The sequence below is a fragment of the Amblyomma maculatum genome, chromosome 2, assembly GCF_055883805.1.
Source record: "Amblyomma maculatum isolate TAMU_Amacu chromosome 2, ASM5588380v1, whole genome shotgun sequence".
In the NCBI taxonomy this organism is placed as follows: Eukaryota; Metazoa; Arthropoda; class Arachnida; order Ixodida; family Ixodidae; genus Amblyomma; species Amblyomma maculatum.
Window position 1 is genome coordinate 142,730,709 of NC_139345.1, and position 24,530 is coordinate 142,755,238.

At 46.0% G+C, this 24,530-nt stretch overlaps 1 protein-coding gene across 2 annotated transcripts in view; it reads right to left on the minus strand.

Annotated features, from left to right (window-relative positions):
• LOC146200095 (uncharacterized) overlaps positions 1–24,530 on the minus strand; it is a 60,045-nt gene that overhangs the window by 30,305 nt on the left and 5,210 nt on the right. The window contains exon 2 of one of the 2 annotated variants that reach the window (XR_014705187.1): positions 13,225–13,831. The exons of the other annotated variant lie outside the window; for it this stretch is intronic. The gene's annotated coding sequence lies outside the window, so the exon portion shown is untranslated. Of the gene's footprint in view, positions 1–13,224; positions 13,832–24,530 lie in introns of those variants that run through there. 2 annotated transcript variants of the gene reach the window in all.

Below are 24,530 nucleotides of genomic sequence, written 5' to 3' on the forward strand. Positions count from 1 at the left end.
TATCGGCTAGAACCATACACCTATACGTCTCAAAGCAGTCGATCGATTCGGTTCCTTGCTGCAATAAAAATGCTATATATATATATATATATATATATATATACACATATATATACTGCTTCTTTCATTAGCTCGAACTGAATTTTTCAAGCCTGCTTTGCTCTTGGGGCCAATAAACAAAGAAGTCACTATTTTGTTTTATTAACTGCAGAAAAACCAAGGCGGAAAAAGCCACTGGAGACTAAGGTAATCAACTCTGGATAGTTCCCGATTGGTTTCACTAGCCTAGACCACTCTACCTAATTTAAAGTTTTATTAAATTTAGCCGGCATACTTACAATGCATGGTTTGCTGGCATAAAGACAGGTAAGTTTTCCTCTTGGGGTCACCTTCAAGTGAAATGGTCATGATGCAGCTGTGGTGTCAACTGATATGGTGGAAGCTGATGCACTGCCCCCCCCCCTCCCCCCCTCCCCCCCTCTCCCCCTCTCTTCCAGAAGCCTGCTAGCAGGTAAAATTTTTCTCTGGTCATTTTTAAAATCGAGATATAAAGACCTTGGAAGCAGAACACTACAATTCAAATATAATATTGCAAGCTAAATATAAAAACATTATATATGAATATTGCTCACAGAACTGTTGTATGCAAAGCATGAGCATTTACTTTGTTTGCCATTTATTGTTCAACAACAAAGCACATGGTATTATTTGACAAATAAAAAGTAAACAAGGAAATTGTTTCTATCCTTTTTTGGTTAAAAGGAAGCCCTTTTGCTCACCCTAAAACCAAACCCTAGGACTGCCACCATCGTGATATGAAAAGGATTGATTACTCAATAATCAACATGTCCCGTATGACATGGACGGTGTCATGCTTTTCCAGGTCATAGTTACTTGAGATGTAGATTTAAGGCTGCTATGCAAGGAAACGAGATGTCCACTTTGGTCGCATTGCATATGGGAAACACATATACAACAACATGTAACAATGTTCTCCTGAACAACTAGCAGAAATTCTGCAGCCTTTTCATCTACAATGACAAAACCTTTGCTTTCAGTATCTGCTTGCGCTCTAAAGAAAGGCCTCAAAAATTGGCTTCAACATTACTATTTAGAATTCTGTCAAATATGCCTCTTCAGTGACGTGGTGAAGGTATGTTGCATTTGTCACTGCTGTTAAATGGATTAAAAGGTATGCCAGTTGTAATTTTACCTCTAGAAATCTACTGCACAACCTACATTGTGCTCAATATGAAATGAAGTGCTATTCTTGACTGCCAATGTTATACATTCTTTATACAGGTTGGTAATGCATTGCGACTAAGTACATAGGTAAGAGTCAGTATAGATGATGTCTACGTCATATGCCGTGCTCAAATAGTCCTGTAGTCTCTTATCAGATGCTTTATCAGAAGGGGTGCATGCTACTGAAATCATGATGAGAATAAGCAGCCTTTTGAAGCCAATGTATATGAGGTGGGCAAATATAGTAAGCATTACAAGTACTACACATATACACTGCTTCCTGTACTTTGACCTGTCGTCACTTTAGGTAAATTCTAAAGGGCTTGATCTCAGTGCACTGTAGAGCTAGCTTGTGGACAAAGAAAAGAGGAAACTGCATGAAGAAACAAGGAGAACAAGAATTTCTACCTAGTACATTGGCATTTATTCTTTCCTATTGTCCTTGCCCTTTAGCAGTGTTTTTGCAAGCTCCGCAAGACCCATTTTAATGTGTTGTGTAAAAGTTTTAAGAGCAGGTTAAGCCGACATATTTTCCACTCAACAAACTTCTGTTCCATGAAGCACAGTGTTGTAATTGTCTTGCACACTTTCCAGAGAGAAATATCCTTTCTCGAGTCCCACAGTTTAAAAACACGCAGCCTGGCTGTTTGTGATATTACCATAACTAAAAAAGAAATAAGTTCACATATACAGCTATGCCAAGTTAACATGGACCCTGTTAATATGGACATGTACGACTAATATTACGAAAAGATTTTCTGCATATGAACTTGCAATGCCTTTACACTTCATTAACATGGAAGTTTGCTGTTTGGACAATAATCAAGAGCCTATTGGGACCCTGCGAGCCATGTATTTTTCATTAATATGCAGAGCAATGCTTGCAAGCAAAACTGCCACTGTGGTAGCGAGGTTTAAATTGTAGTGTGTAGGGCTTTTAAAGCTCTTTGTGTTTGAGTAGGAAAGCAGAACAGACCAAATTAGATGGCTGTTACTTTGTGAAACTGCCATCGTACTGTTCATTGCACTGTGCACAATATTTTTGTAAACCCATGAACTGTGAAGCACACAGAGTCCTTCAGCTCGCACTCTTTGGTTCCCAAATCACTTTTTCTTATATTAAAATAGTTAGCAGTAAGTAACCACTGCAAGGCTTGGCAGCTCATTTGCTGGTCATTGCACAAAATGAATTAAGCAAGGGTGGCAGCAGACTCAAGCATTTTGGAACAGCTTTGGGAGCAGTAGTAAAGCCATTTTGAAGCAGCTTTGGAGCAACAAACGAGTTTTGGTGCATTTGAATTATGTTTTGAAGCACATTTCTACGGTCAAACGCCCTTGATAATTGCAATTTTCTTTTTCGGAAATACAAAATCTCAACTCCGATTCCTTTTTATGCAAGTTCAATGGCTTTGCAACTTCGCACTCATTTCTAACATGACAAACGAACAAAGCATGTAAAGGTATATAACACAGGCCGACCTTAGCAAAAACTTGGAACAGCTAGCAACAAACGTAACACTTGCTTGTGCGCTTCCTAACTGAACATGTAGTCTGACCTACTATGTTTACCTATTTTGACTTGATAGATTCAAAAGTCCAGTCTACCACTTCGATACGTTCTTGCAGCAATACTAACTTGGAGTTCAGATTAATGGGCATGACATTTCCGCTCCCTATCTTGCAGATATCTATTTTATTTTATTTATTTAGAATACACCTCAAAGCCCCCCAATATAGGCTATTACATGATCCTTTTAGGTCCTATATCTGGGCTGACAAATTCCTCAGTACATGGATATTTTGTCTGCCAAAAAGGTACCTTCCGACCACAATAATGCACCTTGACAAGCTTGGTGCTATTGGTGCTCCCGTGCTTTTTGCCTGCTGTAGGACCGCAAACGACTACAGCATGACCTCGATCGCCTTGTCTGTTTGTAAATATGGCGGAGGTCTACAGGAGTGGACATAGGCTCGAGCATTTTGGAGCAGCTTTGGGATATAGATAGACGGCATTGAAGGGTAGCCAGTCCATCCTACAGCTTTTTTACTTCACTGCCTCCTGCCAATATAGTTCAGTCTTTGCTTGAACAATGCTGGTGCTCAAGCAAAGCCCGTACGCCTTTCCAACACTACTGAGAAGCTCCCTAGCGATTGACAGCTTTGGCGTACCTACCCATATTGCTCCAAGTATGGTTTTGTCTGCCATAAGCCTGGCAAGCTTGTCACTGACAAAGAGGCTCGATGGTGAAGTACCTGCTTGTTTTCACAGCAGAACCTTTAAAATAACTCATGCAGTTTTTTGAAGTCGGACAAATGTTCTTCCTAACGGTTCACAGTAGTTTGTGCTACCTGCTTTGCTTGCTGATCTCGCTTCTCTCCACCGGCAATTCAAAAGACAGAGGAGGTGCTACATCACATGCACAGTGCATTTTTTTTCGCAATTATCTCCAATCGCTGGAGGCTCATTTTAAATTTACTTGTGAACTAATATTTATTATGCTCTATGCTTCCTTCCCTTACAAAAATTTAATTTGTATTAAACCCAGTGCAAGATACGTTATATCTCTGCTACTGGTGCAATAACATTGTTCCCATGTTCTGCTAAATTTGATGGCAGGACATCAAAACAGCTAGTTTGGAGCAGTTTTGAAGCAATATTGCATTTTGAAGCAGGATACAGCAGGGAAAGCAGTTTGGAGAAGAATGGAGCAATTGGAACAGCACTTCCACCTCTGATTAAGCTGGCCGCTTCGATTGTAACAATTCTGTTATAACCTTACCCTGCAATGCTAAGGTAAGTCTGCATAGGTGCAAAGCAAAGCAGTGAATCTGTGAATGCAAACGGCAAATCCAATCCAAGCAGAAAAGGAAGGAATTCAGATTAGGTTACATGTGACCTCAGTGTCAAAAAGTCAGATATGTTACATCCATGCCTCAGGGCTTTCAGGATGGATCAACATTAATATTGTAGAACTAAAAGCCATGTGATAATGCTTAACACATGATGAAAATATAAGGTAATTAATCTTTGCAAATGTGGTATGAGGCCATGTACAGCGGTGGCCATACAATAAATGTGTACTGACATGTGTACCCGAAAACCCAGTTGGGCACTGTGCAAGGTGCAAACAAATTTAGGCGAGCAGCAAATGCAACAAGGACTAAAGAAATCTGTAATGCATCCTACATTGTCGAAGAACTTAAGGTTCACGCATGCCCACCATCGATATCACTCAGCAGGCAAGTAATCATGGGCGTCACAGCAAAATGAAAGCAGCAAATAGGCACGAACATATGCATCATTGACAACTGATTTTGATGGCGTAGGAAATATCTAAATTAGTGCACCTTAGCAAAGAAATGCAGCTGAATAGCTATTCAATATCAATAAAATTGAGTTGGCATATAGTCTGGTGAGAGTAGAACTGTCAGTGCAACAACTCACTGCGTTCCGTTGACACTAACTGGAAATTATTTAAGTACACCGTTGAACGTCTCACTAAAACTTTCATGCCGCTTAGATCCTTGAGGTGCAACAGGGAATCTCCTTGGTTTAATAATCTTTTAAAAAGACTTTCTAATAAAAAGAAGCGTTTGTTTCGCTCTGCCAAGTTGTCGAATTCTAAGCAACGATGGGAATCCTATTTCCTCGCGGCAGCAGAGTACAAAGCTGCGCTAAAAAGCGCCAAGGACTCATTCTCTAACCATACTTTACCTGCTATGTTGATTAACAATCCTAAACAATTTTGGAACATTGTCAAGAAGAAAGACACATCCACAATATTGCTCACATCTTCTGACGGTGTTGCGTTTCCGCCTAACGAATGTGCTTCTATTCTAAACAATGTTTTCGCGGCAGCTTTTTCTGACAATGTTTCTATTGCTAATCGTGAGGGCCCTGTTTTTGATGTTGTTCCCATGGATCCAGTTCTGTATGATGTATCAGGTCAGGCATTCTGAATCTTATTGAAAATCTTAAGGTCTCCTCCTCCTGCAGTGTTGACAATATTAATTCTAAGTTTTTGATAAACACAAAGTCATCGTGCTCCATAATCCTTACTAAATTATTTGATCGGTCTCTTGAAACAGGTTGTATTCCCAATGATTGGAAAGTTGGGAAGGTGATTCCTTTGCATAAGTCTGGAAATAAACATTGTCCTCACAACTTTCGTCCTATATCACTCACTAGTATCCCTTGTGAGATCATGGAACATTGTTATATACTCGCATCTTGTTTCTTTTTTAGAGTCGAATTCCTTTTTCAGCATAACCCAGCATGGATTTCTTAAGTCATTTTCATGCGAAACTCAGCTAATATGCTTCACACATGACCTTCATTGCATCATTGATCGCGGGCTTCAGGCAGATTGCATATTTATTGACTTTTCTAAAGCGTTTGACAAGGTCTCTCATGCGCTTCTCTTCCTTAAATTAAATAACCTGAACATTGACCCTAAGGTGCTTGCATGGCTGAAGTTTTCTTTCAAACCGTTCACAATACGTTACAGCAAATAACGTTGATTCAGATTCTATACCTGTCCGTTCTGGCGTACCTCAGGGGTCCGTTCTCGGGCCCCTCCTTTTTCTCATCTATATAAATGACTTACCAGCTAACATTTCTTCTTCAATTAACCTTTTTGCTGATGACTGCATTATTTACTGTGTAATTAATAATGACAATGATGCCTCTTGCCTTCAGTCTGATATTAACAAGGTTCTTGATTGGTGTAAGGAATGGAATATGAAATTAAATATTAGTAAGTGTAAGCATGTGCACATTTCTTGTAGTTCCAGCTTACCCACTACTTATCAGATTAACAATGCTTCTCTCCACGTTGACTATATCATAAATAACGCAAACCGCGTGCTAGGGTACCTTCGGAGAAATTTCTCTCATTCATCCAGTTCTTCAAAATTATTGCTTTATAAAACTCTGGTACGCTCCAAATTAGAATATTCTGCATCTGTCTGGAGCCCTGGCATTGATTCACTCGTTTCCGATTTGGAAGGTGTGCAGAACCGTGCCTGTCGCTTCATACTGTCAAACTATCACAGAACAAGTAGTGTAACTGCCATGAAATCAAGTTTGCCCCTTCCACTTCTATCTCACCGCAGATCAGTAGCATCATTATCCCTTTTTCATAAAATTTACCACAACAGCTACCTGAAAGAAAGATTACTAACAAGACCATCTTACATATCGGTGCGCATTGATCACTGCCATAAAGTTGGGGTTTCATCTAGTCACACAAAATGTTTCCATGACTCATTCATACCTAGAACTTGTGTCAGTTGGAATCACCTTCTTCATGATATCGCATGTATAACAGATAACTACGCATTTTGCAAAGCCATTGTTTTTCTTTGAATGTATCTATGCTTGTTACGATGTTGTTTGCCCTTTACTTCCTGACATCGTTTTTACTTATCCCCACTGCATTTGTGTTTTGTTTTCCTTTTTCTTTTTGCGCATGTTTTTTGTGTACTTGTACTGTATTTTTTCTGTAACTTTGCTGTACTTTCATATACTTTTATGTATCCCACTCCCCTCTGTAATGCCTCCGCGCTCTGAGGGTAAATAAATAAATAAAGTACGGGATGTAAAGTGTGCAGCTCCATAACAGCATCATGTCAGTATAAAGCCTATATCACATCATTTGTCTAAGCAGCTGTCCAATGAACCTAACTCATCCAAGTTATGCAAGAAGAAAGCAGACTGTAATCACAATTTGTTCCAAAATTTTTTTTCTTTCTTTTTAAGCAAATACGTTTTTATGCTCAATATACCTTAGGTACACGAAAGTGTCCATATCACGAGGCACAGTTGCATTTGGTGTGCCTTTTTGGTGATAAGGTGTTTAGCCCATCACATACAAAAGTTGTTTTCAGTCGACCGATTTATCGCGCAGATACTTATTTGTAGATATAGGTGCACATAGCCAGCAAGAAATAAAAATAAACACGAAGGCACTCTCAAAGTGACAGCTGCCATAAAAGTACTCATATATTAGAGAGATTTAGCTTACCGTGATCCGCGATCCGCCACCGTGACCCTCTACCGCGCGTGGGCGGGGTACACAAGCCGATTGGTCCCAACGCGGCAGAACTATGTGCCGACGTCCAGTATGTGGCACCATCTATCGGCGTTAAGGGGATCTGGGCATGCGCAGTGGAACACGCGGTAGCGGATCACGGTAGTGGGTCACGATAAACTAAAGCTCTCTATTTTCACAGTTAACACCCATATCAGCACAAAGCTCAAACCGCGGAATAGTAGCAAGTAGCCCGACAGCCGTGCAGCTAACGTCGTTTTGTGTACAATATCGTTTTCGAAGGGCTCGACGCACGTACGGCATTTCTCAAGCACAGCACACACACACAAACCGCGATCAACACAGGTGATAGACACGTCGCGGAAACAACGCCGTGTGCTCGTTTCTGTTGTGGTCATTGCGACTAGCGGAACGGGTGTCCGACTAGCTGTCATCGAGCTAATTTCAGCACTAGGAAAACACAGTGTGTGACGAACTTTGCAAACATAGACAGTGCTCTTCCTTGCCAAGAGGCAGTCGCTCAAATTGTGAACACTTTCGCAACACATGCACGGGCACTTTTCGATGCGCTATGGAGCCGATTCGTGCGCACGAAAATCACTGTGAACTATTTTTACTGGACGTCGGCCGTGAAGATTCTCGCGGGTATTAGAAACACTTGCGATAATCACAAATATTTCGTGACACCGGTGCCACGTACACTTCGTCGGTTGGAAGATTGGTCTCTTTAGCTCAGCGCAGATAACAGTAGCGCAAATGATCCTAGACTTGGGAGATATGTCCGCATTAGAAAGGAACAATAGTATTAGCCACGCGCTAAGTGTTATTGGTTTTTGCGGCAAAGCAATAACCACCATCTACGCTGCGCTTGTCACTTCGCACAGCTGGCGGCCATGTCGCCCTGGCGAGATCGAGGAGGCCGCCTTGGGAATCAGCTCGTGCGGGCGAAAAGTTGAGATTGAGACAACTTTTCTGCGGACGACGGATGCGGGTGAGCGCTATTAGAGGCTTTTAGTTTAGCGCTGCCGCTTACCGCGGCCGTCTACGGCCGCTACCGCGCACCGTCAGCACAGCACGCACTGATTTATTTATTGTACCCTCAGGGAAAAGCATTGGTCCCCGCGTGGGGCCTCAGCCAATATTTGTCAGGAACGTGGCGCCATCTGTTGCCATCGGTGTTATCTGCGCATGTGTACTGACGCTCGCACGGTAGGCGATAGCGCTAAACGTCTGGCCCCTCCGGACCGGCTGTCTCGGTGCGGTCGCATACGTGCGGAGCGGGTCAAAAAACGACCGTACAGCGGCGTTTACAAGGCATGAGAACTTCTCCAAATTTGTGATGAGTTGAGCATCGATTTCGGCTCAACAAAAATAAAAACGGAAATTCTTGAGATCACGCAGGCAGAGAAAGTGATGGCTGAGGAAGCCGCAGAGGTCTGGGATTGATATTCACGAGAGAAAAATGAAGCAGGAAGCCGAAAGGCTAGAATAAAGCTAGAACGCCAAGAGTACGATGAACGTGAAAGGCTAGAACGCGAAAAGCGGTTTGCCCGCTTAAAGAAGCTTATGCAGCTCGAGCTTTCAGCACATGGAAAAAGCGTTGAAAGGCGTGAAGCTTTAATTGCCATTCTAGGTAACGGTTCAACACCGCGAGACGGTTTGCAATCGTTTGTCATTGCCGAGGATATGGCAGAGTATTTGGCAGATTTTCGAGCGAGATAGTCGGGCACAAAGATTGGTAGCTCTTCTCTCCGCTGAAGTGTCGGAAGAAATCAAGCGCGTGTTAGACGGCGACTTGAAAAACTACGATTACTTGAGTCATTGCTTAAAAGATATAGGCTGTCACCGATGGAGCTTGGGGACAGGTATCAACGCGAGAAAAACTCTACCAAAACGTACTTTGATTAGGCGCATCAGTTGAAAGCCGCTGTAGCCGAATGGCTAGACAGTCAGGAAGTTCCGGAGCAAATTGAACTTGCACCAAAGAATGACACACAGCTAGGTGAAGTGGTCGAGCAACGCGACTGCAGCAGCGAGCCGACCGAGCCTCGAACAGCTAGAAGAGTATCGGGTTAACTTAATCGAGCCACGGGCAGCTGAGGCGGTTGGCGCCGGCCCCATCGGCGAGAAATCCATAGTGGTGCCGTCAGGCAAGGTGAATTGCACGTTGCCCCACGCAGCTGTAAGCAATCTAATTCCATCAAGCGAGAGTGGGGAACTGGCAGTAAATGAACCGCCTGACAACTCAAAAGCAGAAGTTGTGAAGCGTGGCTGAGATGTAGTCAGTCTAGGAGCCGACAAATTGGCAATTTCCGAGATCAGCGTTGTCGCAGATCATCACTTGCGGAAGAATGAAGGGGCACTCATGGAAATTGTGCAGCCCGCGAGTTTTGATCAATAAAGGCAAACCCATGACGCGGACGCTGTCGAGAACCGCACTTGTGAAGTTGACAGCGAGCGACTAGACAGCAGCCAGGAATTTTCCTGTCCTGACGCGCTCAGGTGTATATTCGCGAAAAGAACCCTAGTGCGAACATAGACCTCCCGCGATCCGAAGCGCCCTAGCCGTCGGACGAACTTGATCGTGCGCCAGGCTATAACCCTATAACCACCATAGCTGAGCGATGCGACAAATCGGCGGATCAGGGTAACCAGAGTGGCAGGCATGGACAGAAAATGGGGGGCTGGCGTGAGCGAGCCTTGTTCATACGCGACTGGAAGTGAGTCATGCGCTGCTGGCCGCGATGCAGGCGCGGCCGACGCCACTGCCATACTCGCTCCGGTTACCGCCAGTTTTCAATAGCTGGCAACAAAAGAAAGAAGGAAGCGAGCATTCACGTGCTGCCGCCGAAAAGAGCGGATAGGCAGGCGCATGAAAGAATGCTGTCATCAAAAGGAGAGGACTCACACGATCGCGAAAGGAAAAGAAGCGATGCTCCCAGCAGCACAAATGCGCCCGTGCTGAGAAAATGCGCGACTGGTGCGCAAATCAACAAAGATCGTTCAGCAAAGCGAGTAACTTGTGCTCCTCTGTTCCTTCACGCACAAAGTGGAAAGAAAGGTTTCATAGAGAAATGGACAGCCGAAGCTGCAGCGGAGGGAGGAGAGCCAAACCGCCTGAATACTGCTAGGCGCTCTGCCGCTTGCGGGAGAGAGCAAAGTGCGAACTCCGATGCTCTGTGTTGTGCTTTCGAGACATAGCCGCCTTCGACAAGCGTTTCGTCGCAAACTTTAGGCAGATCGGGGCAAAATTGAATGACCTCCTTCCTTCCTAAGTTTTGTGTTCACGGCCCGATGGAATTTACCTGATTATTAATTACTGTTACCGGTGATACAATGCCGTTCAAGCCTTGTATGCTGCATCATAGCCTTGTCTCTTGTTGCAGCGGGAACAAAAAGGGGACAGCAACGTAGTTATTTTGCATTGAACTATCCTACGTCTGTTGTTTGACAGGTGACAGAGGGTGCTTGTTCGTGTCGGGCAGTTTTGGTGCCGACCGGTTTCAAAGGGTGTGGCCCTGGGAATCATCATCATCATCATCATGTTGCCTGTTGTCGGCCGGTTTTGGAAGCTGCAGAACGACCAAACGTGACCAGAGGCGAGAAGCAAAGCGACCCGAGCGAAGCTGGTCGGGTTACTTTGGCGACACGGCTGTGAGCAAAGATCCTGGCCTGGCGAGTGGAACCCGAGGCACATGGAGCTACCTGGCGCCTGGGCACAGGACGTCAAATTTGTAGGACCTGGCGAACGAGCGCGCTCGGTATCCGAGCCACATGGAAGGTGGTGGTGACAAACGTAAAGCTTACTTATTTTTTTGCACAAGGAGGTGCTTGGACCAAGGCCCTATTGGCCCAGCAGCTCGTCTACCCGGCGCATTGCCTGATGGCGGAGGTGCTTTATGCCCGGACGAGCCACCCGGATTTTGCTCAAATGAACGGCGGGCTTCTGCTGACACCCACTTTGCCTGCTCCAGTATTGCTCAAGACAGCGGCGCACTGTCAGAAAGCATCGGGCGGTCAACATGATCAGACATGTCTGGAATGCCAGAGTCAGACAACCGGACGCCGGTTCCCTGGCGGCGAGTCGCCTTCGCACTGCGGGAGTTGCGAAGCGAGTGATCAGCTCCGCTCGCTGATTGGTCCTCTCGGGTTGCCGTCATGTGCTGCCTCCGGATTGGACAATCTGAGTGCTAACGTCTTTCCCACGCTATATAAGCGAGCGCACTGCCTCCGGAGAGCGTGACGTTCGTCGAGTGCTGTGCCGTTCGCAAGGTGGGGACGCGTCGTAGTCTCCCCGGTCGTCGCTGTACGACTCCAGTTGTGTCTAGCTGTTAGTCCTCGTGCCGATTTTGCTGTAAATATGCCCTGTATGTATAAGGCGCCTTGTGCCGGTAATATCTTCGACGCTGATTCGATTTCATCGATACCGCCAAGGGAACAGGCAGCTCTCGTTCATGAAACGGGTGACCTGAGCTACGGGCCATACCAATACCACCTATTGACCATACTCCATTCGGCACAACATTGGTTGGCAGCGTTGGAATGACTCAGGCCTGGCCGCACAACAGGAGCAAGTTATATCGCAAATTTTAGCCACAGCCGAATAAGGTGCTCGCTAAGAATCACATTATAGAAGAATATTCAACGATGTTCCGGAATTTTTTCACAGCTCTACCGATGTATACGACGGGTGCGCCGCGTCGCAGGCCGCTTAAGGAACGTGCAAGGCGAACGGCCGAGTGTCCAATTTCGAGGCTACGTGAGGTTTCGCTTTTTTTTTTTTTAATTATGCATCGCTACATGTCGCTTGAATACCCTCCAGATGGGCAAGACGCTATCACACGTCGTTCGCAACTGTACCGGTTTTGAAACATTCTCCCGCCTCAACCGGAGGCTTATTTGAGCTGAAACCGTGCACAAAGCTTGCGCGTTGTTGTCCCCTTCTATACGAGATAAGTTTGAACATGGTGCTTATTTGGTTTGACCGCTCATGATGAGCAACCAGAACCGTCTGAGAAGAGGCTGGGGAGCAGAAGACGCCATAGTTTCCAGCAAACGGCAGCTGTAGCGTCATCTGGCGTCGCTGGAGGAAAGCACCGGCTTCAAAAGCGCCGAGGCAAGCATGGTACGTTCCTGCAATGGTGCTAGATGGCACCACCGCTGCCCTTCGGCTGAAAATAGGCGCTTGCGTTTTTTGCTCCTCAGTCTAGTCCAATTTTTCATCATGCGCGGCCAAACCAAGTAAGCACCATGGTCAAACTTACCTCGTAAAGAAGTGGACAACAACGCGCAAACTTTCTGCGCAGTTACAGAGCAAATGAGCACCCGGTTGAGGCAGGATAATTTTTCAAAATGGGTACGATAAAGTTGCAGAACACTGCACAAGTCAGCGGCTGCACATGCATGCGCTTTTCGAAAATCCAGTGACAGCAAATCACAAACTTCGAACAAGTCATTAAATTCGGGCTAGCTATTTGATTAGTACGTTTGAAGGGAATCGGAAGCTCAGGGGTACCTCAGGCGGCGGAAAGGGGACGCTGCCTTCTCACCTTTTTCCTCTTCCAACCTTACCTCAAAGTGGCCAAAAAGTTCGATCAACGCGGCCTGTGTGGCGAGTTGAGCCAGGATATATCCAGGGCACTGACTGATTACTGGGTCCTAATGACGACGACTCTCGATGAAAACGACAGCTTTATATGCCACTGCATGCTCCATAGGCCATGATAGTCCACGAGATGAGCTTGCGAACGACTTCCAGTCGAAAACCGCGGTTTTGTAAAGGCTATAACATGTTGGAAAAAAGTATGAACATAGTCATTCTTCTACCTGCCATATTGCACGCACATATCAGTGTGACGTCAATAAAGCACAACTCCCGCCAGATTTGACGGGCCATGATAACGTGTATATGAACCAGCTGAAAGTGAAAACGACAAACACAAGCTCGGATGACGACCTCCGCAAGTCACACTGGAGGACGCTTCGGGCTATTACAGTAGCAAGTGCTCCAAAAAACGCTCTTTCACTGTGAGTATATTGCATCTGAGCAGGCATAATAAGGCAACATTTACACTTTGCATCCTTGCGTCGCAGTATGTTGTCACCATTTGTGACTGACTAGATTACCGGTCAAATAAAAGAAGCGAAGCTGAGAAATAACAAGCAGGCCAAAACTGTGGACGCTGGAAAACAAAAGGTTTATATTGTTTCCCTTATACCCGTACACTCCGTACACGTAACAAAATGTAAATAAACAAAACAAACACAGTCCACTTTCAGAGATCTGAGTTCGACTAGCCAGCGCATGCTGCGCTGGTGACTGGTTCCACACGGACGACGCGTCCCGGGAAAAATTAACAGAACCGAAACATTATAGCGCCGCTCGCACGGGCTGATGGCGAGGGATCACGGCAGCAGGACAGGTGGCGGAATGGACGTCCGAGAGATGACTTCTGAGGGCCAGGACCGTCAGCTATCGGGGATCCTCTGCCTGTTCTTTCAACGCCGAGACCGCCGGAGTCCGAGACAACCTGCTGTGCGTATAAAAAAATTGAGACGCCCCTAAAGATCCTGGGCCCAGGTGGCTATATGTGCTCGCGTGTATGTTGCGCCTGTTTCCAGCGTACTCGGAGGCCTCTCAGCACACCCAGCCCGATCCGACTCCCGTCCTCTGTGCGCGCGTCAAAACACGCCCACGAGTTGGTAGACTACAGCGGCGCGACAAAAAATATATGTAACAAATTATTTCGAAAATATAAACCCTTGGACGTTACCGATAACCTGACTGCAAAAAATGCACAAGTATGTTGGCATGCTATAGGGTAGTTTCTGAAAGCTCGGAAACGATAACACTGCGCAAACGTATGTACTGAAGTCGAATAAATTCGAGAAAAAAAGCGGCGGGTGCCCCATCAAGGGAGGTTCTTCAGCCAATGACGCCTACCGACCTTTATGGCGTCGCGGTTGACCCGAATGAGGCATGGCGAACTTCATTTCATCTGCAACACTCTGCCTAGTCCCGCTAGCAGGTCCAAGGGGAAGAGCCGGTCCTATGAGGGGGCAAATGCAGCTTTCTTCATCAGGTGTATCCTACTACAGGGGCCAAATGCAGCTTTCTTCATTAGGTGTATCCTACTATAAGGGACACATACACAAATGTCATAAGCAATTACTCATTAGCATCTTCCTAGGTGCAGCCACGAGGATGAAAATGAGAGCTATGCAGCTTTTACACAAACTTCCTTCAAAGTTTCAGGTGACGGTCCCGGGTTTCACTTTCGGACCGGGATGAAATCGTATTTAGCCAGCTATACGAATTTCTGAGAAAGGTGTATAGCCTTCCTCTGTGACCGTATGGCTGCCCTTAGAAGCAGGCTAATGACTAATCACTCCCCTATCACAGATCTACTAAACATTGAGCGATTCCTCGACACTCAGTGAAACAAGATCACAAACAAATAACACGACTCAAAATCGTTCTGTCACGCACTGAAATCTTTAGTTGCTTCTCTGGAAAGGTTATCTCATATCTTTCAGCACGTCTTCCGTATCTCTGGCAGCTGACACAGGCATTGTTCCACCTGATAAGTAGACGATTGCAAACGGCGCGGCCTACTGCAACATTGCGCCGTTTATCGGACACTGCTTTGCGAGCAGACATACACGACTTGCTGGCTTCTACGCTATCTGTACTGCGATACATACATGGTTACTTCGCATGTCGAAGGAAATAGCATGCGACTGGTACAACCGCGAGGGCGGACAAAAGTAAACAAAAGCAAACGAGGATTGCCTCCTAAAGCTTTGTTAAATGGTTGCCTAACTAAAACTTGCTACTATGTATGCGTTATCGTGCTTTGGCGTGGACAGAAACGTCTCTCTTCTCTCATAGAGAAGGCGTGACTGCACTCTGAACGGCACCACGCGCTCTGCTTACGTCTGTGCCTACGCAATCCACATTCTCCTCGCGCCGAGCAACCTGTGAAAAAAAAAAGAAAAAAGAAAAAAAAAAGAAAAAAAGAAGCAGCGGCCGTAGCGTCACCACCAATGAAGAACCAAGGTCGATCTGCGCACGACAAGCATCGCGCACCCTTTCTCCGTTCCCTTTCCTTTGCCCAACCGCGCTGAGGGTCACTCCGCCTATCCTATGGACTCTTAGGTTTAAACCGAGCAACACCGATAAAGGTACGCCGAAAGCATTTTAAAAGGTTCGGTTTAAACCGGTTTAAACCGAACTCTCGATGACGGGAGAAAATTACAACAGTGTTCTGTTCAATCCAGGGCATGATGTGACAGTGGGATCGGTGGTTTAAGTACAGCGGTTGAGAGTTTTGAGGCATAGTTCATGGCCTCACGAATGGGGAAACAATAGCAACCGTGTTTCCCGACCCTCATAAGCATATCAAGTGTGCAAGGAGGGGCGCCTGCGTCAAGGCAGGTACTTTGAGGGGCGAAGGAGAGAGCATATCATTTGAAGCACAAGAGCTTCCCAAAAATCGCGAAGACCAAAGCCCACCAGTTCCTTGCCACGTGAAGCTTCTCAGATACAAGCAGAGAGAAGCGCATTTGTTTTTAAGTGATTTGGTTCACGATTTGATCGTAATAAATAATATTTCAGTTACTTCTTTGTATAACGTGTGAGTTTGTTTTACATACGCCTTTTATCACAACGCTGATTTTCATCAATGCAATATCATTTTCTTCCAGGAGGTAGCTGTATACATGAAATAAAAGTTCATAAAACAACATACAAGAAAAAAAAATCGAAATTAACACTACGGCACTTTTAACTGCGAAAAAAAAAAAACGAGAAAAGAAACGATATTTCTTCAGCAGAAAATAATGTCAACCGAAAAAAAAAACAACCCAAAAGTTGTGCTTACAAATAAACACCGAAAAAGTCCGCCGAATTTTCTGAACATAAAAATCGAAAATTCCAACCCCTGCGGCTATGCCACAGAGTACCGCTACCGCTAATCCGCCGCACGCCGGAGAGTGGAGTGAACCCTTGCAATAAAAATACCACCGTCGACGGCAGGAGAGTCCCCCCATCTCTGTTTACACTCTTTCTATGCGCGCGGAAGAGGCAGCATGAGCAACGCCAAAACGACGGCAGAAGCGAGTGTGGAGCCAAGCAGACAGCGCGCGCTCCACGCTTTCAGCGGAACGTCATCACGGCGGGGGGGCACAGTAAAGACTCTGCGGGGAACTATTTCGTACGCAGTGGAGTGTGCGCGCGCGTTGAAAATAATCCGTGAATGGCCCAATATTTGGCTAAATGAACGCTCGCCTATGGCGACAGATGAGTTTATGGGCTATAGGACTGCAGCCAAAGCGGAGGAATTTGCGGGACACACGCAGTCCCGTGCAGCGATGTTTTGTGTACAGTAAAAACGGGAATTCGTCCCGCACACTGGACTTGCGAGGCGCACGCAGTTCGCACCGTAATGAAGTAAGCTTCGTGCTTACTTTACAGCGACTGCTAGATCTGCTTGCGACAAAGCACAGTACGCTCGCAATAAAGTATGTTATCGCCAGTGACTCAATAATTATGCTTGCAACGGTTCGATCCTGGGTGTATTATCGTTATTTTTTTATTTATTTTCTTTTATTTATTTATTTTATTTTATATTTTGGCATTACAACTACCCCCGTCCCGGAATACGCTCGGAGGATGAAATTATGGGGTGATGAGTAAAACCCGGGCTTATTTTTTGGGCAGCCTCACGAAAGAAGGGAAGGGGGGTGGGGGTGACGCCATTGGGGCTCCGAAATAGGAGCTCCACACAGATTTGTGAGGCATAGAGACTGGATACAAATACCTCCTCGTACAAAAGAATAAATAAATGTTTGCCACCTGGCCGCAGCGTGCCCAGGCTGGGCCCCCCACCGAGCTTGGTGGCCCGGGCTCCGGCTACAGTGTTAGTACAGAACTTCCGCGGTGACGGAGCGGTTAAGGCGCTCCACTACTGAGCCCGAGGTCACCGTTTGAAGCCCAGGCCGCAGCTACCGCGTTTTTCATGAAGCCGGAACTCAAGGTGTCCGTGTGCGAGCCCAAAGGAATAAAAATTTCTGTAACCTTCCACTACGGCACCCCTCATAGTCTGAGTCGCTCTGGGACGTTCCTAGGTCCTTCGCAGCCAAGATGGCGATGAGGGCGCGTCAGAGCAGCCAAGCGCGCGACAAATCAAAAGATAGCAATAAAATCGAAACTCGCAAGATATCGGATGTCTCTGAGACGCATTTAGCGAGCGAAGCATCTTGCGCGGCGGCCGCTTTGCCTTTAAATAGACCGCTACTACTAACTTCCGGGTTTTGGTCACTGCGCTAACGCAACACATTTGGCAGCGCACCAAGGCGTTGCCGGGCTAACAGCGGCACGATGCGTTAGTGAAAAAATATCGGCTTCCGCGCCACAGGCATACTTAAAACCGTTCAGCGAGTGTTTTAAGACGAAGGCCTTTAATAGCTGATGACTCGGCAGCGTGTCCGTCGGTGCGTCCGCGAGAAGTGTCCCACTTCCTCGTGAGATTCAGCGGGATTACACTTGTCAATCATGCTCATGACGTCACCAGAAAAATAAAAATTGCGTTTTCATCGGGATCGAACTTCCATCCCTCAGATCCCAATCCGAGAGCTTTAACCAACTGCGCCACGTTCGGGGTCGTGAAACGCACATCATAATTCTCCTTGTATACCGTGAGGATGATGGTAGCGGGATTACGCGAGTGACAGATACAGCGCCTTTCCTTAATTTCTTCCATACCACTTGCCGAGCTACGAAAACGGCAGGAAGGTGGAAAAAATTGACACAATAGGAGAAAAGGAACGCAGTGTGGGTTCCTACATGAACGCACCAGAAAGTTTCGGCAAGGGAGTCATACATGGAATCGATGAAGAATACCCAAACAGGTATGTGCTAGAAGGACTGAACATAATCGGATTCAACCCATCAGTCATTGATGCACGAAGAATGGGAAAGACCAAATCTTTCCTAATCATTTTCGAAGAAGAAAGAGTACCACGCACCTTCAAGTGCTTTCTCTAAAAAAAAAAAAAAAAAAAAAAAAAAAAAAAAAAAAAAACGATACGAGGTATGCTACAGGTTTGAAGGACTTGGTCACCGCTCAGACGTCTGTGACAATGAAGTGACTAAGTCATGCGGATGTGGCATGACATCGCCCCCCGAGGGGCACCTGTGTATACCGAAGTGTCAACTATGCGGCAAGGAGCACTACACCGGGGATAAGAGGTGCACAAATATCTTTCGCGCCCCGTACATCGTTAAGAAACGCCAGTGGGAAGCCAAAAAAGAAGCTGAAGAGGCGAAACAACAAAGCCGGAGGAGCAATCGGACTAGGGATAGATTAAGCAGCACAACGAGGGACCGGTCAGCGTCCTTCCCCCGGTTACAAACCGGACTGCAACAGCAACGCACGGAGCCAGCCTCAAAGGTGAGCTGGTCAGCTAGCTAAAGTTTCCCGGGACTCCGACACAGTTAAAGAATTCAAAGGACTCATTAAACAACAGGCAGAGTAGATTAAGACTCTTACTGAGTATATTAAGAAGCAAGAAGAGCGGATAAAAATGCTAGAAACGGCAGCCGAGAAAACCGCGGAAGACAAACCGGAACAGGCACAAGCAACGGAATCTATGCAGGTGGAACAGGATAAAGAGGCAGATGCTATGAAGGTGGAAAAACCCCCACTTAAAAAGAAAAGAACCAAAGAGCCAGATCTCGAGACCAAATTCGAACAACTGAATGATAAACAGAAACAGGACATAAAACTGCTAAAAGGAACGCTAATTCAATTCATGAAATAAGTGACAGAAACTATCACAGTGGAATTTGAAAAGCGAGACACTATTCTCAAGGTGGATTTTGAGAGAAGGGACCGATGGATATGCGCGGAATTTCAAGCGATAAAAAATGGCTTGGCTAAACAGCAGTAATACTATCTGGTAATGGAACCGTAGGGGCTTCCTGCGTAAACGAGCCGTTTTACAATCGTTTCTTGCAAACGGAGAGTGCGGTAAAAATGCTAAGCTGTCCGGATACAAATAATACCCGGGCCTAGGGGACACAACGCAGGTTGCCACCCTCGTCAAACGGAACGTTACCGCACTGCTGCACGAGACAAGTCCAATTAGATCACATTCTCATTGAAATGATACCGCGAAAGCGGAAAGAGAAAAACGTATGTTTTAAATGTACACAGATCTCCGAAAGAGAAAGAGGATTGCGGCTTCGACTGTCTATTCGCAAAAACGGAACAGATTGCGGGCAAAAATCCAATTGTCATTGTAGGGGACTTAACGCACATCACCCCGCATGGGGGTACAAAATTACGCACATTAAGGGAAGGGAACTCTGGGACAGCATTTTACAGAATGAGCTAACCTTAATCACTGACCCTATGAAACCAACAAGACAGGGAAACAGCGTGAGTAGGGACACTGCACCCGACATAACACTTACCGGAGGCCAAATCACGGCCAGGTGGTGTAACACGGGGGAGAACCTAGGAAGCGACCACAAAATTATTGAGATCGTGGTAGAAGCCGGACCGCCCGCGGCGAAACCCAAAAAGTTCGCAGCTGTAAACTGGGACCTATTGAGGCAGAACCACCATACAGAAGACGAAATTACAGACATAGCATCTTGCGGCACAGACATTTTCACGGCAGTTAAAGAAGCCACCGAAGAGGTGGAAGCAGACGAAGCGCAAGAAGTGGTCGACAAGCGCTTGATAGATTTGTGGCGCAAGAAAAGGAAGCTAGAAGCAAAGCTCGCCCAGAACAGGGGGAACAGGAATGTACGCAAGCTCCTGGCCAAACAGTACAGAGGTTTTGAGGAGCATGCGCTGTACTTAACTAGACAAAACTGGGGCAACATGTGCGAGCAGATGGACCGCGGAATCAGCAAAGCTGGGACGTGGAAAATGCTTAGACATCTTTTAGATCCGGATAAGACAAAACAAGAGGCACGCCAAATACGAAGGTACTTGTGACCAACGGATCTCTGAAGTGAGAGACAGGTATTTGAGATGGACGGCTCCTACACCCCTCCCCGAGTGGAAGGGTGCAGAGAATTCCGTTCTAGACGAGTCCATCACGATCGGAGAAGTAAGAACAGAATTAAACATGCTTGGAACAAAAACAGCGGCAAGTCCAGACAAAATCAATAATCGCATGCTAAGGAATTTGGATTACGCATCAATAGCTAAGCTAACAGCATACATGCAGGAATGTTGGGACTAGGGCCAAATCCCACCGGAGTGGAAAGCTTTCGACAACGTTGACCACTCAGCCATACTAGAACGCCTAGAAACTCTAAATGTAGGTAGAAAGACATATAATTACGTCAAAGACTTTCTTTCAAATAGAAGAGTTAATATCTACCTGGGAGGGAAGGAAGAGAAAGGAATAAGACTGAGTAACAAAGGTACTCCCCAAGGCTCAGTCCTATCTCCAACACTCTTCAACATTGCAATAATTGACCTACCGAAGAAATTGGCAGGTATAGGACTCAACTACACAATATACGCGGATGATCTCACCCTCTAGGTTACCAGAGGGAGTGGTGATGCGCACATCGAAAACACGCTCCAAACAGCGACTGAGGAAATTGAGTCGCACCTAAACCAAATAGGACTCAAATGCTCTGCCGAGAAGTATGAAGCGCTCTTCCTCAGCCGACAAAATAGACAAAGAAAGCCCCAGGAACACGGGATAATGCTAACGGTAAATGGGGACAAAATGCCCTGGGAAGAAACAATTAGAGTGCTGGGTCTTCGGATCCAGTCAAACGGTAAGAACACCGAAACGATACAAAAACTCAAATCGACTGTAGGCCAGACGTGTCGGCTGATCAAGAGAACAGCAAACAAACACGCGGGAATGAAAGACGCGAACCTATTCAGACTTATTCATTGATTTGTAATCAGTAGGATCACATACGTGGCGCCATACCTAAGGCTGGCAAAAGAAGAAAAGAACAAAGTTGGAATCCTAATTAGAAAAGGTATCAAAACCGCCCTGGGTCTCCCTCCGCACTCATATCCACCCATAAAATTCTCAACATGGGGATTTCAAACACGTTAGACGACCTCATTGAGGCTACCAACGTAGCCGATCGAGACTAAAAATACTGGAAAAGCTAGGCTTCGAACCTCGTGCAAGGCTAAAACTGATTAAGGATATCCCACAAACAAACATAAAGAACAAATTAAGAATCCCACCACTTCCAAGGAACATGCATCCGGTACACCATGAGGGTAGAAGAAAAGACAGAGCGAAAGCTCTACAGAAAAAACTAGCAAACAGACAGGACGTGGTTTACACGGACGCGGCGGAATACGAACGCAGACCGGGTTTCGTAGCCCTAGCAACCAGGGGGGATGAGGACCGGGTCTCGTGCGGCAGCATTCGACAGAGGGACGCAACAGCGGCTGAGGAGGTGGCCATTGCGCTGGCCTAATACAACAGAATGTAAGGGTGATTGTAACCGATTCCCAATCGGCTGTCCGAAACTACAACGCAGGCAGGATATCTGCCGAGGCGGTTAAAATTCTGGCTGCCGGACCGCCACCGGCAGAGCTGATTAACCTCGTCTGGACTCCGGCCCACGAGGGCCTGCGAAGAAACGAGAAAGCGCACGCACTGGCCCGAGACACCGTGCGGTCTCGTCGAGCAGAGAGCCCCATAAGAGCGAAGAGTTGAAACATACCACGATATTCTCAATCATTACAGATTAGGAAGACAGACACTGCCTCGAGCAGACAAAATTTTATCTGAAAAGAAGAGGTTATATAAGAGGTAAAGTTGCAGTTTTTTCCAACCAACTCGCACTAAGCAGATGGCATCCGGTGATACAGTGCTCGCGGTGCAAACACTGTAACGAAATTGCAGGTATGATACACATGGTGTGGGCATGCCCTAGATACAACGAACCAGACACGAACTTGGAGTCCTGGGAGGCTTTAGTGATCAGCCAGAACAAAGAGGTCCAAACAAAAATCATCCATCTGGCCCTGGACACCGCTGAATCCCAAGGGATTCCAGCCTTTTGAAAGGGGAGGAATCTATTCCTTGGTGGGTGTTAACAAAGTTATTCATCATCATCATCTCTCGATTTCTTAGCACCTCATTATGAATAGGAGTAGGAGTTTTCTGCTTGAAACTAAGAAAAAAAAAACGAAAAACCCACGTCAGTTTGAGATTCGATTCTTAAAAAAAAAAAAGAAAAAAAAAAAGGTAACTAGCCTTTAGATGTGCATGCACGATACCCTGCCGGGGCCTGGGGCAGACCTGAGAGGCTCTGCTACATCGCCAAGCTTCTCCTGCTCGCGCGTTGCGCCTCACGTTCACAGACTGTGATCACCTTATCCAGAGTCACTTAGCTTTCTCACCGGCGTGTAAGGTACGTGGTGCATCGGGTTGACTCAAGCTACGAGGGACGCCGTAATGGAGGGCTGCCTATAATTTTGACCACATGAGGTTCTTCGACAGGCGCCGACATCGCACAGTGCACGGGCGTTCTGCCACCATCTAAAGCGACCGCCGCAGTCGATATCGAGTCCATGTCCCTCGAGTTCAGCATTCGAGCGGCCTAACCACTCAGCCAAAGCGGCCAAGGTCACCGACAAAGCTTGCAGACGTAATCACCCACCGTTAACTCGAAACCATGCATGCATAAGCGCGACGAAAAAGCGCCGTGGTGGCTTCAGCGACTGTTTAGCAGTATATAGTTCCATCACTGCCGTCATCATCGGGCAAAGCTTCACTACGCCGTGTATCGCCCAATATCACCCTGCTCGTCCGCTTGACCTTCGACGAACCAGAGGGGTACCTAACCACCACTCGACTTTTAAGGCGAAAGCCTTTAATGGCTCATGCTGTCGTGGACAAAATGTGTCCCGCTTTTGCGGCGGCTCTGATTGGCCAAGGCGGGATGACGTCATAGCGGTCTCGACCAATCACCACCATAGTATGCGCGAATGCGTGCCTTATATGGCCATATGTCAATCAATGATCAATTACTAATCAATGAGTAATTAATGAATTATGTAGCAATTAATGACTAATAAAATATTTCATCAATTAACTGATCCATAAAAATTACATACTTAATAACTAGTTTTCATTAACGGGTGACTAATTAATTACTAATTAGTGCCAGTTGCGTTACATACTTAATAACTAGTTTTCATTAACGGGTGTCTAACTAATTACTAATTAGTGCCAGTTGCGTAGCGGAATGCGGCACTCAGGCTTTCGGCTTTCACTACTTCAGTCGCTAAAGTTCGTCGTAATTTTTGACCTTGTTAAACTTCCCCCAATTTTTTTATTTTCAATCCGAAGCTTTGTTCCTGCAGTGAAGCGATCGCTTTTGCAACTTTCATTTCCACGAGTGAAGGAACGAGAAGAGAGACTTCCTCAAGCATTGCATTCATCACTTGTAGGTAAAGCTATTCCGGCATAAAGGAGACTACAGACAGAAACGCCCGGTTCCGCTTGACTAAGTGAGGCAAGTGTACACGCGTGCTGCTCGGCTGCTGCTGTTTTCGTTTTGTTTCCTCTTTTTTTATTAACCTTTCTCAGGCAGCCTCGGTGACAAAGAGAAAAAAATAATTCACGTTTTTATTTCCCGCGGTGCGATTCCTTAATTTCAAAGCTGTTACTTCTTTTTTAGTCTAAGCATGAGAATCTGTGCGCTAACAGCCTGTACAGAAAAGTCTCCCTAACAAAAAAATAATAATAATAAAATAACTTTTTCGCAAACAAGAACTGATCATTCTTCCGCAAAGATATTATACCGCAAAGATAGATCGGCTGGTATTCCGATCCTGCTGTGCCCGAATTACTGCCAGCGCTAGACGTTCCAACCAACCATTAAATCCACATTTCAGGGGAAAAAAAAAAACACGAAAATTCCATTCTCACTGATAAAAAAAAATGTAAACAAGGGAGAGGGGGGCTATATACGGCAGCGGAGCGTTAGAGTAGTGAGCATGCGACTGGAAAGACTGCGCTAGGCGTAGCAGCATATATCTAATCCAATGCAATACAGTGAGAACCCGAAGCGAAACAATAAATCGAAAGTCACTCATTGAATTAAGATCTATTTGTAACTGAAAGCTGCTCGGGAAAAACTGTTCAAATATACATGGCAGCTCAGCGCAGTCCACTTAGGGCTATCACTTTGGCTTCAGGATAGAAATTAGTAGAACA